The following is a 13,523-nucleotide window of genomic DNA, read 5'->3' as shown; positions in this document are numbered from 1 at the left end:
CTGAGTTTTCAATTAAATACGTTTACACGGCAAGCACGAAATTCAATCATGGCCCACCCGATAAATATGATAAGATACCTTTCGGTTTCGCATTAATTCATTGTTTCACCGTTGCAGCCTTAAACGTCTTTATAACCCATGCATCGTGTCTGAAAAAATATTTCGGCGAAGAGTTAAAAAATACTAAATATACTACACATGAAGAATATTAAGTCAAAGAATTACTATTGAGTTACCGAAAAAGTTGAAACGGTGTAAAAAAAAACTTGGCCAACTGCTCGAGAAGTCAATTTATGTTCAGGAGATTGAGTCATTGATACTTTTACGGCTACCGAATACAAAAAGAGATAAAATTTGAGACGCGATAGGATAACGATATCGAAGACCCTCAAAAAATCAGAAGAGCCTTTACCACCGGTAGAAATGTAGAAAAGTAACACGGTAATAAAACGAAAACGACATATATTTTACGGAAGGTTCCATCTCGTCACGTCTCGTTTCGTCACGTATACAAGCGAAAAAAATATATATTTAAATTATGGAAGCATCATCATTTAGGTGGCCTAGCTGAAAAATAATTAACTCGAAATGAATAAAACAAAAGTATGTTATTGATATATTCCTTCATCCGTAATAAAACCCGCGCGTGACTTCATATACAACATACATTTTAAGCCCAAATAACCTAGTGAAACCCATGAGTCGTAAAATGGAATGAGAAGCCATACGGTAAGCCGAGAGCAACTTATAGTTACTCCGCTCAAAGGACACCGAGGGGAGGAGAAAGCAATTTAAACACAGGTACACGAAAAATTCGCGGCAGGGGTGAACGAAACAGGGAAAAAATACGGAAAATGTCCACCACCTCACGCATGATTAGCATGTAGAATGTTTCCGTGGACAACACGCAGCAAAATGCAGCGGGGGAAGAAGGCGACAAGAACGGGGCACGTGGGAGACGGGAGCATCTGGAAGGAGGAGGAGGGAGCATTGGATCGAAGACATAGAGGGAGGGGATGGCGAGTAGTGAAGTGCAGGAGAAGGACGAAAAAATCTTGGTGCACTACTCCCCTCACACGAACAAGATATTTAAACAGAATCTAAGAGGGAAGCATAAAAAAAATGTGTGATACACAAACGATTTTTTTCACACAGGGATGCACTCTACTCTGAAGATGAAAGGAAAACGACACCACTCAAAGAACATGTGCGCGGCTGCGTTAGAAGAGGGATAAATACATAGGGAAAGCGGTAGTGACTGCAAGCTGACACAGAATCCTTGTCGCTATAAGATACCAGGGGAAAAGAAGGAAAGAGGCATAACAGAGGTATTTTCTGATTAATAAGTATAGAGACAGCCTTTAAGGCTCTTGCTCCGGAGTGAGGAGTGGACGGTGGATTTGTTAGATGTGAGGAGGACGCCATGAGTATCATATGGCAGAATCTTAAGCAGTGAGCTAGAGAAACATGCTTTCCAGCAAAGCGAAAAAGCAACTATATCGACTTCGCGGTACCGTGCAACTGAGAAGAAAATTTTTCACAAGCCAAATCATATACGCAAAACGTATAAAAGCACAAAACCATGAGAGGTGATTTCGTTACGTTCCTACGATGCGTGAAGTACACTGACAGACTGACACTCTATTCCAGAAATCGAGGAGCACCTGTCGTAAGTTAATAGACTTGCTTCACAACAATAAAAATATTACCCATAAATTTCCTTAGGTCTTTAAATAAAATGCGACCACCACCATAAGAATTCATTCAAATCATGGGATACACTTCCACCGTCCTTTAAAAAAATTTTCATGCGAGACCAAACAATGCGTTCTTGGCACTTACGCAGTTGGCGTCAAAGATTTCGATTAGGTAGTCTGATATACCCTTCCAGGTTACTGATTCTACAGAGAAACCAACTCTGAAACTGGTGAGGAAAGCGACAGATGGACGGAAAAATCTCAGCCGACCGGCTCCGTGAGAACCAGCATAAATTAAAGATAACTTCTCCGGCAAATCATAAACCCTGGAAACTTCCCTGACTGCGTAACAGAAACGTCTCCAATTGCAAGTTTTAACCAGCAAACCGTCTAAGATAAGAAAACCAAGAGTGGATTATGAGTGTAAAAATTCACTGAGAGAACTGAAAATAATCACTAGAGTGGACTCAAACTTCAATTATCGTTTAGGAAAGTTCTGCCCAACTCATAAAAAGGCTACGTAAAAAAATAACATTGAAAAAGAAAGGTGCAATTCTATCCCCAGAGGAAACACACTTTGAATATCAGTTAATTCCGTAAGTTCGAAGGTAAATCTCGTATACAACACCAAAACACTCCAGCGTATATTTACTCGAAAATTACAACCACAACGAAACAACTACCTTACTATTGGATAAATTATGAACACCCAACTGAAGGTTAAAATGGCAACATAAAACGAAACGGAAAAGGAATCGATGGGTGATAAAAGATTCAGATTCATAATTCACCCGACGTCCCCGAACAACTGGGATCGAAGGAAATTCGGATTGGAGTGGGCGGGAGGAAAGCAAGCACCAATTACGAGTGAATTACGAACATCTCGCATAACTGTGGAGCACCATACAATATTCACAGACAGACCCACGCATGCCAAACGCGAAGGAAAACTTTGGCGAACTCAAAGGAAAGGCAATGATAGATTCTGGAGCGAACGCGGAGAGCATGACAACCAGTCCATATTTTCTCACGCCTTCCCAGTTCTCTGCAGGAAAGGACAAACGTGGGAAAATCTCGACCGAGGTGCGCCCGTTCCACGTCACACCTCGGTGTATGGAGGAAACAAAAAATGACACACTTGTGTTTCCTCGCTAATTACCAGAAAAAATTACTATGAACCACTTCGCATTGATCCAAAAATTTTCACAAAATGAATTCCAAGTACTTAATTGCAGCAAATAGCCTTAATTACGGATGGAAGAACGGCTTAATCGTAAAAGACGTAAAAACTACGTACGTCAAGTTAAATGGCAAAAAACGAAGGAAGTTATTTCTTACGCAGTAAGCAACTGTAGAGGTTTCAAAGCGAACTATAGATGATAACATTTTTCCATACTCCAAATCCAAATTTAATCGTTTCAAAAGCTACTTACACCTACACTCTTCATGTAATAGAATTGGAATAATATCGAAAAGGACCCGTGGAAAACTTTAACGGTTTCATAGTTGTATCATCAATGATGTGCTCTTTACGTAACTTATGAGTATTAATTGCTGGACTAAAAACAAAACTAAAGATATATCTCACGAAAATCATTCCTTAATATTCCTCTAGATGATAATGAGAAAATTTTTGAAAATTTCATAGCAGTAAAACCAATAAATTTGCGTAAGCGTTAATGGGCAAAAGCAAGCACAAGCATTATTTACCGAAAAAAATCTTCTCTAATTGCGCCTATACCTGACACAATGAGTGTATCATGAACATTTCTTGATTGTATCTTCAGTAGTGTGGATATGCGTTGTAAGGATGCATTGCTTCCTACAATAGATAAGTATGTACGAAATCAAGGCGAAACAAGTCTTCTACGAGCATCGCCCGCAAAAACTGCTACCCACAGTCAAAATGAAGACTGCAATGATACGATTAGTATCACGGTAATCCCAAAATTGATCATGATAGTTAGGGTTCCATATATACCTTTAGAAAGCCAAAGACCCATACAGAACTACTCCAACGGACTCCGCAGCAAGACCATAACAAAGAAAACCACAAAAATTAGAGGCGAGCGAAATTTCACATTATACGATCCTTTAATCATTATTTTCGTGCCGAAGGGGTAGACATTTCAGCAGCTCCCCTTTAGAGAAACAGAGAGTGGATGAAACAAAAGAATGAGAGACCCAAAAGAACTCTTGGGAGAACATTCTCAGACGGAGAGCAACCTAAAGAAAAGGTTTCATGATTTTCGGAGAAGCTAGGGAGAGAGGCGAAAGCAGCCCGAAGGACGTGCCGTCAGTGGGGGTCATAAGCATACTAATAGCGGCTCTCAAATACGTGAGACTTGCTATGGCATGCATAATGCAGCCTATGACAATGTGTGTATTCACGTTCCGTTCGCACGGGCGCACGTCCAAGCGACCGTGACCACCTGAAGCCAGAGGAGCCGAAGGCGGAGGAACTCCCACACACGCTCCGCACCAGCCCCTCTCGTCCGCCCACTTCTGAGAGCAGACATCAACGGTCCCTGCGCAATGCGGCCCAGCCTCGCGATATGACTTGGTCCGCCCTGCGCCCAACTCAATGAGGTAGATGATCCTCAAGCTTCATGCGTAGGTACTGCGCTCTTGAAAGTCAGTAGAGCGGAAAAACAGCTTCTTATACTACACGTTTACTCTGTAACTGTTAAAACAAAGTTCAGCCTCATAAACGGGGATACATATTGAAGTTTCAGCAAACATTCGCCCAGAATCACGCTATCACAAATACTATGGGAAACTGAAAATTACGTTTATATTGTTCCACGGCCATCTCCGGGAGGCATCCTTGGTTACACTGGCGATGAGACAACCGATGCGGCGTTAGGAAAGATGATAGGCTCCATTTATATTGACGACAGCATAGTATCTTAGTTAACGTTTTGGACAGCCAAAGCGAGAACACCTGACCGCCTTATAGAACAAGGTCTTCGTACGAGAGACCCTCATCCTTAAACCGCAATTTTCATCTCGAAAAATGCCTATGGAAAGCTGAAGTTTTCAAGGTAGGCAAATTTCCAAATAATTTTGAAGTAAAGACGAATTTTTGGAGGCGAATTAATGCATACGAAATGAACTTCCATTGGCAAAATAATATTGAATTTTTACTGCAATAACGATAAGTGGGGACAACCTGAGTTATAAAACCGAACTGCAGTCGTTATGAATTCAAGCTCGACAAGTTACTGCAATTAAGTGATCGAAGGAGAGCTAAAAGAAATTGATTGGGGCTACGCTCACATAAGATCGCCCAAAGAGCGTCTAATCTCTAATGAGAGTAGCAAGGAAACGAAAGACGACGCTAATGTGTTCATCACGGTCTATGAAAACAATGACAACTAGATTCCACGGTATCCAGCCGAGTGCAATGCGGGGGAACCAAACGCACCGAGCGATGACAGGTTCGCTACCTCCCACTCACGACACCACCCCGTCGTCCATAAAGCGACTCAGTGCTCCCGAGCCCCGACTCGCAGCCTTATGTCGCACGTTCGACGAGCCAGACGATCAAGCGCCAAAGCTCACATGGCGGAAAGGAAATAGGAAGGTTTCACTTTACCGGTGAGAACAAATCAGAGAGACGCCGCGGAGGGAAGCCTTGGCGGAGCCCACGTACTACGCTACCCCATCCAATAGAAAACACGATCGAGGACAGTTGTCTCCTTCAAATGAGGAAAAAAGAGGGAAAACGTAAGTAAGCCAAGTAATACAGAAAAAATAGTGTCGGAGAGTTGATGCGTAACAGTGAACACTACGGTGTCACACAAGACCGACATTCTCAAGGGTAGAACGATCGACTAGAGCCGAGAAATAAACTTCCAGTGACGCAACGTCCAACTATTCGTGCAAAAAGTTGCAGCGAGGACATGCGCAATAAAGAAACGCGAATGAAGTATTCATAAATTCATGCTTACAAGTTAATTCTAATGACTGATCAAAGGAGAGCTGCAAGAAATCGAATCAAATGGTCCCTCTTAGAAATGTCGAGAAAATATAATAACTTACAGCTACTTAGAATCATCAAATTTGTCTCATCCATCGCCACTTTAATATGCCTTTGATCGGGCAACGAAGATAACAACCATGAATTTATGCAGTAATTCCTAATGTCTGGTTGTAACTAGCAGCACATGCTATGCAAGAATGAGAGGAAACTAACGAGAAGGTGAGGGTTCGACATCAAAATTATCATTAAATATGTGTTTTTAATCAATTAATGTACGGGGGGAGAGAATTAATTTTGAGTTGACCGTCAACGCCGGCATTTAAGGTGATTCAATTACATTCTATACGGAGTGGCAGTCGTTCGTAAACATTATTTCAATGAAATATTCAATGGATCAACTGGCTAAAAAATTTAAAATAAGTTTGATTAAAAGCAATACCAAAAGGGAAGTACTACCTTAAAATGTTTTAACGAAGGTTACGTACGTAGCATGCAACTCATCGGCAGGTAATCTACAATAATATTATTCACAGTGGCAAGGGGAAAGGCCTAAGAGACACAGAATAAGTGCTTGGAAGACAATTGGGATCGAGAAATAGGAAAAAAGAGGGTAGAGTCAAGAAATATTATTTACAGAGCAAGTCACTAGAGCCCATAGAAGTAAATGAGACCCACTGGCAGTCGATCGAAGTCAGCTTATTGCATGAATTTTTAAGTTGAACCGTGGCTTATTTTTAGCTACAAACATACCGCAATATTCAATATCAATGGCAAACAATCCTAAGATCAGGTTGACGGAGCTTCCTACACAAGTCTCCTTTCTGCTGACCTTTTCCTACTCCGTATATCTTTTCCTATAGATCTTTCATCTCTTACCATACATAACTTATCCGAGCTCTTCCTACGCCGTTTCTACCGACCACTTTTCTGTCGACTAATGTTTTCATCAGACCGCCCGAAAAATTATCTAAATAATAAGGCGGAATTGAAAAACGAAAGGTACCTTAACACAAGAAATATGCTATTTGGACAATTAAGCTTGACCAGGAAAATTCTACGAGTTAAAGGTATGAATTAAACACAAAGGGCAGAAATTAATTCCAGCAATCAACCTGGAATGCCGGTTATCGCCAGCAAGAGAAAAAATATTATCAAGATAAGCTAATCACGAAGATAACTAAATTATAAATTAAGTTCCGAACTCAATTTTACAATGAGCAAATTGTTCATTTTTCTTCTGCCTTCCGTTCGACCAATAGATTGAGGGAATTGTAATCAAAGAGAAACTTAAGTTAATGTATACGTACACAGGGTAAACAAATAGCTAACCATATTAAGCACACTTTCAGCGACGAAAATCACTCAACGGCACAAACCAACGAAATAAACTATACCCTGAATCACTCTGATGCTTTAAGAAATACCTTCCCGTTTGCATGATTCCATTCGAATTCACAAGCATCAAAAGCAATATATATAATATAAACCAGCAGATTTAACAGTGTCCAAATATTGTCTCGTAAATCAGCGATAGCAAAAGCACGAGCATACATGACAAACTAAATAGCGACTTAAATATCAACCATTTCGCGACATGCATCAAAGAGATGAGAGAATCCAGGCCGTAATGCGCAAAATACACTATAAATTGCCTTCGTCCCACTTAATTCAGTCATTCCGGGTGGATTTCCGACGCCTACAGAGCACGAAAGGTTAAGGCCACCACCTGCACTGGCCTTGAAATCACGAGGCACAAGCATGCAAGCACATCCATTCCGATTTCCGAAAACATGGGAGCTACCCTAGGAGCAATAATTAAAACCACATTTGAAATTCACACTTCACAAAGAGTGCCGGTAGAATAAAAACATTCGCGAAAGATAAATGGCATCTAGTATGGCAAAGAGAAGCAATTTCCCAAGTTTTTACAACAGACCTAGCTGCTAATATAAAAAGTCTGCAATATTTGGGAATGAAAATAAGAAACAAACGCCTTCAGTAATATTTGCAAAAAAATTGAATCATTCAAAAACTAAACTCTTATGAAATACACGAATAATTCGGAGTGTGGATTCGTACCAACGAAAAGAAATGTGGGTGCCAATTGTCGTAAGCGTGATTTACAGAGCAAAGTCAGTCATATTTTCCAACGAGCATCCGGTACGTGCGAAAAAATAAATTGCGAATGGAAAATACAAGAGAAATTTTTTACAACTAAACGGCGGGGAAACCTTGAGATTCGCCTAAGGTCAAAACACCAGGCAAAAAATAATTCAGCAAGAAGAAAAAACTACGGAAAATGCATATTCCACAGGACACTGATAAGAAGAAAGAGAACATTACAACATGTTATACAATACGACACCGAAAAGAAACGCGTAAATCTTGAGCGAAATAGAATTCAAATAATCGTAATGATCGACGAAATAGACTGCCAAACCGCATGACTCCGACAAAAAAGGACAACGAGCACACGATCGAATGGACTCGAGATTCGTCAATGCAAACCGCACGGAGGAAGGAGGGGAGAAAATCCGACAGAAACACGAGGGAAATCGAATCGTTCCCCACGGGAAAGAAAAGAGGGATGGGGACCGTGGAGAGTTCATGTACGCGAGAGAGTATGGCAGAGGGCCCTTGTCTCGATCGTTGATCGATGACCATGGCAGTCGGCAGAGCCTGAGAGAGAGAACGCTGGCCCCAAATTACACTCTCTCTCACTCCCACCCACACAAACACAGCAACCCCTCCTCCTCTGCCGGCGGCGAAACTTCCGTGCACTTGCACCGCGCCGCACGCAAGCACACAGCGGACGACGACGACGACGACTGACGGGTGGAGGGTCCGTCTGTTATTTGGTCCGCGCGATGCAGAGCCCCCGCTCTTCTCACAGTGCGGGACCGCGGAAATCAATATACATAGAGTGAAAACTTGCCTCGAGCCCGTTCTGGAGCAGTGCACAGCGTTTCAGGACGAGTTATACACAAGGATCGCAATCCGGGGATCGGGCAGGTTACACAAATTTCGGGATTGATAGTGCGCCAAGGAGTGGGGGAGTTGGCGATTGTAGTTTTGATGCATTTTGTATGAATTACTATTCACCTGAGTTTTGACAAATTTCCAACTTGACAAAACTTCTTTCCCAGCAAAGATCTCCGTTAGCAAAAGGAATATTTGGCTGAATCGAAACCCCGCCTGCCAATCCGTGGGACATAGCTTCGAATTCCGGGACGATTGCACGTTTACGGTATTTAGATGTTATAATCGTAACGGGGAATTAGATCATTTGGTCGCTAAACAGTCAGTCAATCGATTAATACCTTAGATGCCAGTTGAATTATGTGAGGTGATATGAAAAGGTACCCCTAACGAAACAAATACGGCGGCTTTTGTTTACCTCAGATGATTGGGTCAACATCGATGAAGTTCCATTGATTAATTGATAATGCGTGAACATTTCGCAAATAGTTTTAATGAATTCAATACATTGCGGAGGAAATACATTTCTACTGCAGAAACTGTTCTCTGGAGGTTGATTTCCAATAGCTTTTAAAGATTACATAAGGTTATTATTCCGCTTTATCAACTGCGGTTATTCTTTTATCAAGTTCATATCCATAGCTTTAGCGACAGTAAATTTGCCCACGTATTTTCTTCTTTACGTTCTCGCAAATATTAATGCACTCGCTGATGGAATGGATATCATCATAAGCTCTCTCACAGATTAATATTGCATCATCAATGATTTTTGTCGGCATCGTACATATTAGAATGAACAAAACTCATTCTTTTTACACCCACACAGCGTCATTGTACCACCACTGCGACAAATAACACAAAATGTATTTGAAGAATGCGGAAATGGTGATCTGTGGAGGATGTTTACGATGATATAAAACATTACGAAGCAAATGGATTCATCATCTTCTAGAACATTTTAGAGAAATTGCAATTCTGAGTAAAATTCTTTTCATAAAGGATGAGTAACAATACCTTCTACTGGAAAAAAACCACTCGTAAGAATCTAGTCCCCGAAGCAGCGTATGCCTCGGATGATAGCCTTTACTTGAAGATGATAAGTGCGTATTTCCCATCTCAACATCATGCATTTTACTCGGTTAACTATGTTACAATTCGCATAATTTATCGCGATGGCTGTACTTCATTTTGCACATATATTTTGTCCCTTAACAGCATCGGGGCTGCATGTGACAGACCTGAATCTGAAAATTGTAACACATGGAAGGAATAGTGAAATATAAAGAAAACTTTGTATTTCACATAAATACATAGAAGATATTTATTGGAATTACAAAGTTTTCTTTACTTTTCATTACGTCAAGTAGATTTCATTATTTCACGCCTCAAACAACAAATTACATGGAAGGAAGTTAGGTGATCGGGGAAGGAATTGGAAGAGAAAAGATGTAACAGAATGAAGTGAAGAGATTGTCTGGGTACCAAACTAAGCATCAAATATATTGTGAGAGCGAATAGCGGTCGGGGTGAAGAATGATCGGTGAAATGTCTACCAACACGTAGAATACGCTCATCATACCTCCACTGCGCAATTTTAACTCATTCCTCTGGCTTATTTATAAAAGAGTTATTTACATTTATACTCCTATTTCACAACGTAAACATGTTACTGTGTTACCTGTTACGCTTTCACGCAAAAGCACGCCACGCTAAACAATATTCGTTTTAAATTCTGCACCGATGTATTTTCTGACCATCCAAAAGCTGTTTACCTCTTTTTATTAAAAGGAGAGAAATATTCCAATCCTGGGATCCGGGATTCGCCAGACCGTAATCTTGGGACGGAATTAATGCTCCAGGATTGCAATCCCAAGTGCAATGCGGAGAAAGAGGGAGATTGGAATGAAAACGCGTACGGGAAGAATGGAGCAAGAGAGAGGCATGTGAAGCAAAGTAGGAGAAGAGATCAGGACCTCCCACCCTCGCCGCCTGACAACAATTCAGCCCTCTCCTACTCACCACCACATGGACCGCAACGTATTCCGTCAATTACACCCCTAGAGATGCGAGTGTGAGAAACAAAGAGAGGGGAGAGTGAGACGCGGCAGATGACAATCGCAATAAAGGGACTCGTGCTTGCACATCCTCGTATGTAACCATCCTCTCTACGCGACCTCTTCGACGCACTACCGAAGCTATGATTTAGGACGCGCAGTCCTGGCATGTGGTTAACTGCCAATCGATCCATTCCTCTTTTTTTCCCGGTACATCACTCCGGAACATCGGTCGAGGAGGAGAGGATATTGAACGACAATACTGAAATGACTAGCCGGAAATAATGGTATTCTTCGATGCAATAATACCACACCGAACAACCGGGTAGTAACGATATTTACGGAGGCAACATTTTCAATATCGCGAAACTAATTTCCTAACGTAGACTTCTCCTACGTGGCGTCCATTTGTAAAATAAGGATAGAGAAGAAAACGGGAAAACCAGAGGAGATGGAGGGAAGGGTGGGATAATACGGAGGGATTTTAAATACTGAGTGATGCTACATTGTTTAGTTACACATTCAACACCATGCCACTGTCATTACTACGCACGAATTGTCAAATAGCCAACGACGAAAATGCAAGGGCACAGAACAATGAATGCCATATCTGCGATGACCATTGACATGCCTTACCATGGACGCAAGCTGATGAGAACTACAAATCACCTTATAGTCAACTAGATGTAGTCTGACAATCTTTACTAAAAATAGAATAATTTTAAATTGCCAAGCATAAGGGAAAATTATGCGATGTACGTATGCGATCAAAGAACATTCACCACCGATACGAAACGGTATTACGCAGTATTAATAAAATCTGAGTTATTTCGGCAGCATCCAATTCTGAATGACTCAACATCTTCGATCGGGTAACGAACGTAATGACTGGAATTTCGCATGCCATTTCAAAAATAAAACAAAATTCAACACAGCAATTTAAATCAGAAAAAATTAATGTGATTTACAATTCCCTAAGTTTGGTAATCAGAACCTAGCACTTCACGTTAGCGTGGCTGCCCACGCAGAAAAACTGATAGTTTACTATAAAGCACCCTAATTTTTAATTCGATCCTTTAAATGGCTAGCGTGATGAAAATTTTGCAAGAAACGGAAGTGAGAACCATAAGATTGGTTTCTCTCCACGCATTGTCTGCATTTTAATTTCACTTTCATTTCCTGTTCTCGAGGGAAAAAGAAGTTCAGTAATGGTGGGAAAGTATTTCTCAAGAGGGATCTCAGATAAAACCACCAGACATACCAAAATACGTACAATTAGAGCAAACTTTTTGCACATTTCACAGGGTTTTCATTGATGCGAGAAGGATGCAGAAAAGGAATGCTCTTTAAACTTTGTCATTCAAAATATCTGCATAAATCTGACGGCGAGACGGGAAATACCCGTAAAGTACCTATATAATAAAATTAATTAGTAAGAATAAGTAATGTTAAAATACTCATAATTAGAAGGATATTTTACGATAGAAACAATTCGTCATACTGTGTAAATAAGAAGAGAGAGACATCAGTGACTAAATCACCTCAAACCTTCTTTCTTATTATCATTCCCCATGTTACATCTTCCGCGACTATCATAACCACCACATTACGTCTTCCGCGACTGGCTATACAATAAACCAATTGCGAATCGTTGAAACCAATTAAAAATAGCCATTGCCTTTAAAAAGTGACCAAAAGCTGAGGTAGGATAATAATAAGAATTTGAAGATAACACAAGCAAGGACCACAATGAATCTCTTGAATACACGTGAAAAGCGCCAATAACCGAACTTTTCTTTATCAAGGAACTCTCAGGAAGCCAAAACGGACTGACAATCACAGACGAGAGACAATCCCATCTACATACATACAACTGATCTGAGTAGTCTTTTCCACTACATAAGTAGGTGGGGAAAAACTTGAACAGGTAGAGCAGTTTAACTATTTGGGCAGTACATTAGAGGAAAACGGACACAGTAGCAAGGACATCAGGAAGCGAATTGCACTAGCAAAGGAGGCGTTCATGAACAGGAAGGAGCTTCTGAGAGGATGGTTTTTTTCCCAAACCTCCGAATACAGCTCTCATAGGCCATTTTAAATCGGGGTATTCAACAGTGAAACGTACACGATCAACCATGCCCTGGATAAGGGGAACTTACCCAGGCGGGACTCGAACCTGCGACCTCATGTTTGGCAGGCGAGGACTTTACCCCGCCGCCACCGAGGCCGGCAAGAGTTTAAAGTTATGTAAGAGTTTAAAGAAAAGGTTAGTGAAGAGTTTGATTTGGAGTGTAACTCTCTACGGTGCGGAAACGTGGACACTGAGGAAGGAGGACGAGAGACGACTAGAGGCATTCGAGATGTGGGTGTGGCGAAGAATGGAGAAGGTGAAGTGGACGGAGAGGAGGAGGAACAACGAAGTGCTGGATATGGTGGGTGAGGAGAGGCAGCTTTTTGATGAGATACGGAGGAGACAGAAGGTATGGATGGAATTAGTACTTAGCGGGGAGGGGATGTTGAAAAAGGTGTTAGAGGGTAGAATGTTGGGGAAACGAGGGAGGGGACGGAAAAGAATAGGATTTTTAGATAGAGGGAAAGGGATTAGGCCTTACAGTGAATTAAAGAAGGCAGTGCTGGAAGGAAAGGGAGGCTCCCAGATCACTTCTTGAACACTCCATGGAAACCTACCTTAATCGGTAGAATACTATAATAATACTATCCAAATATGCCGTTCTCCTAACACCCCTAGCCGTTCACCGCACATCTTTCCCTAAAACAAGGACTTCAGCACTTCATTCCCAATTGCTA

Source organism: Ischnura elegans, chromosome 1 (assembly GCF_921293095.1).
Source record: "Ischnura elegans chromosome 1, ioIscEleg1.1, whole genome shotgun sequence".
Taxonomy (NCBI): domain Eukaryota; kingdom Metazoa; phylum Arthropoda; class Insecta; order Odonata; family Coenagrionidae; genus Ischnura; species Ischnura elegans.
The sequence above is the reverse complement of the archived record's forward strand: the minus strand, read 5'-3'. Positions refer to the sequence as shown.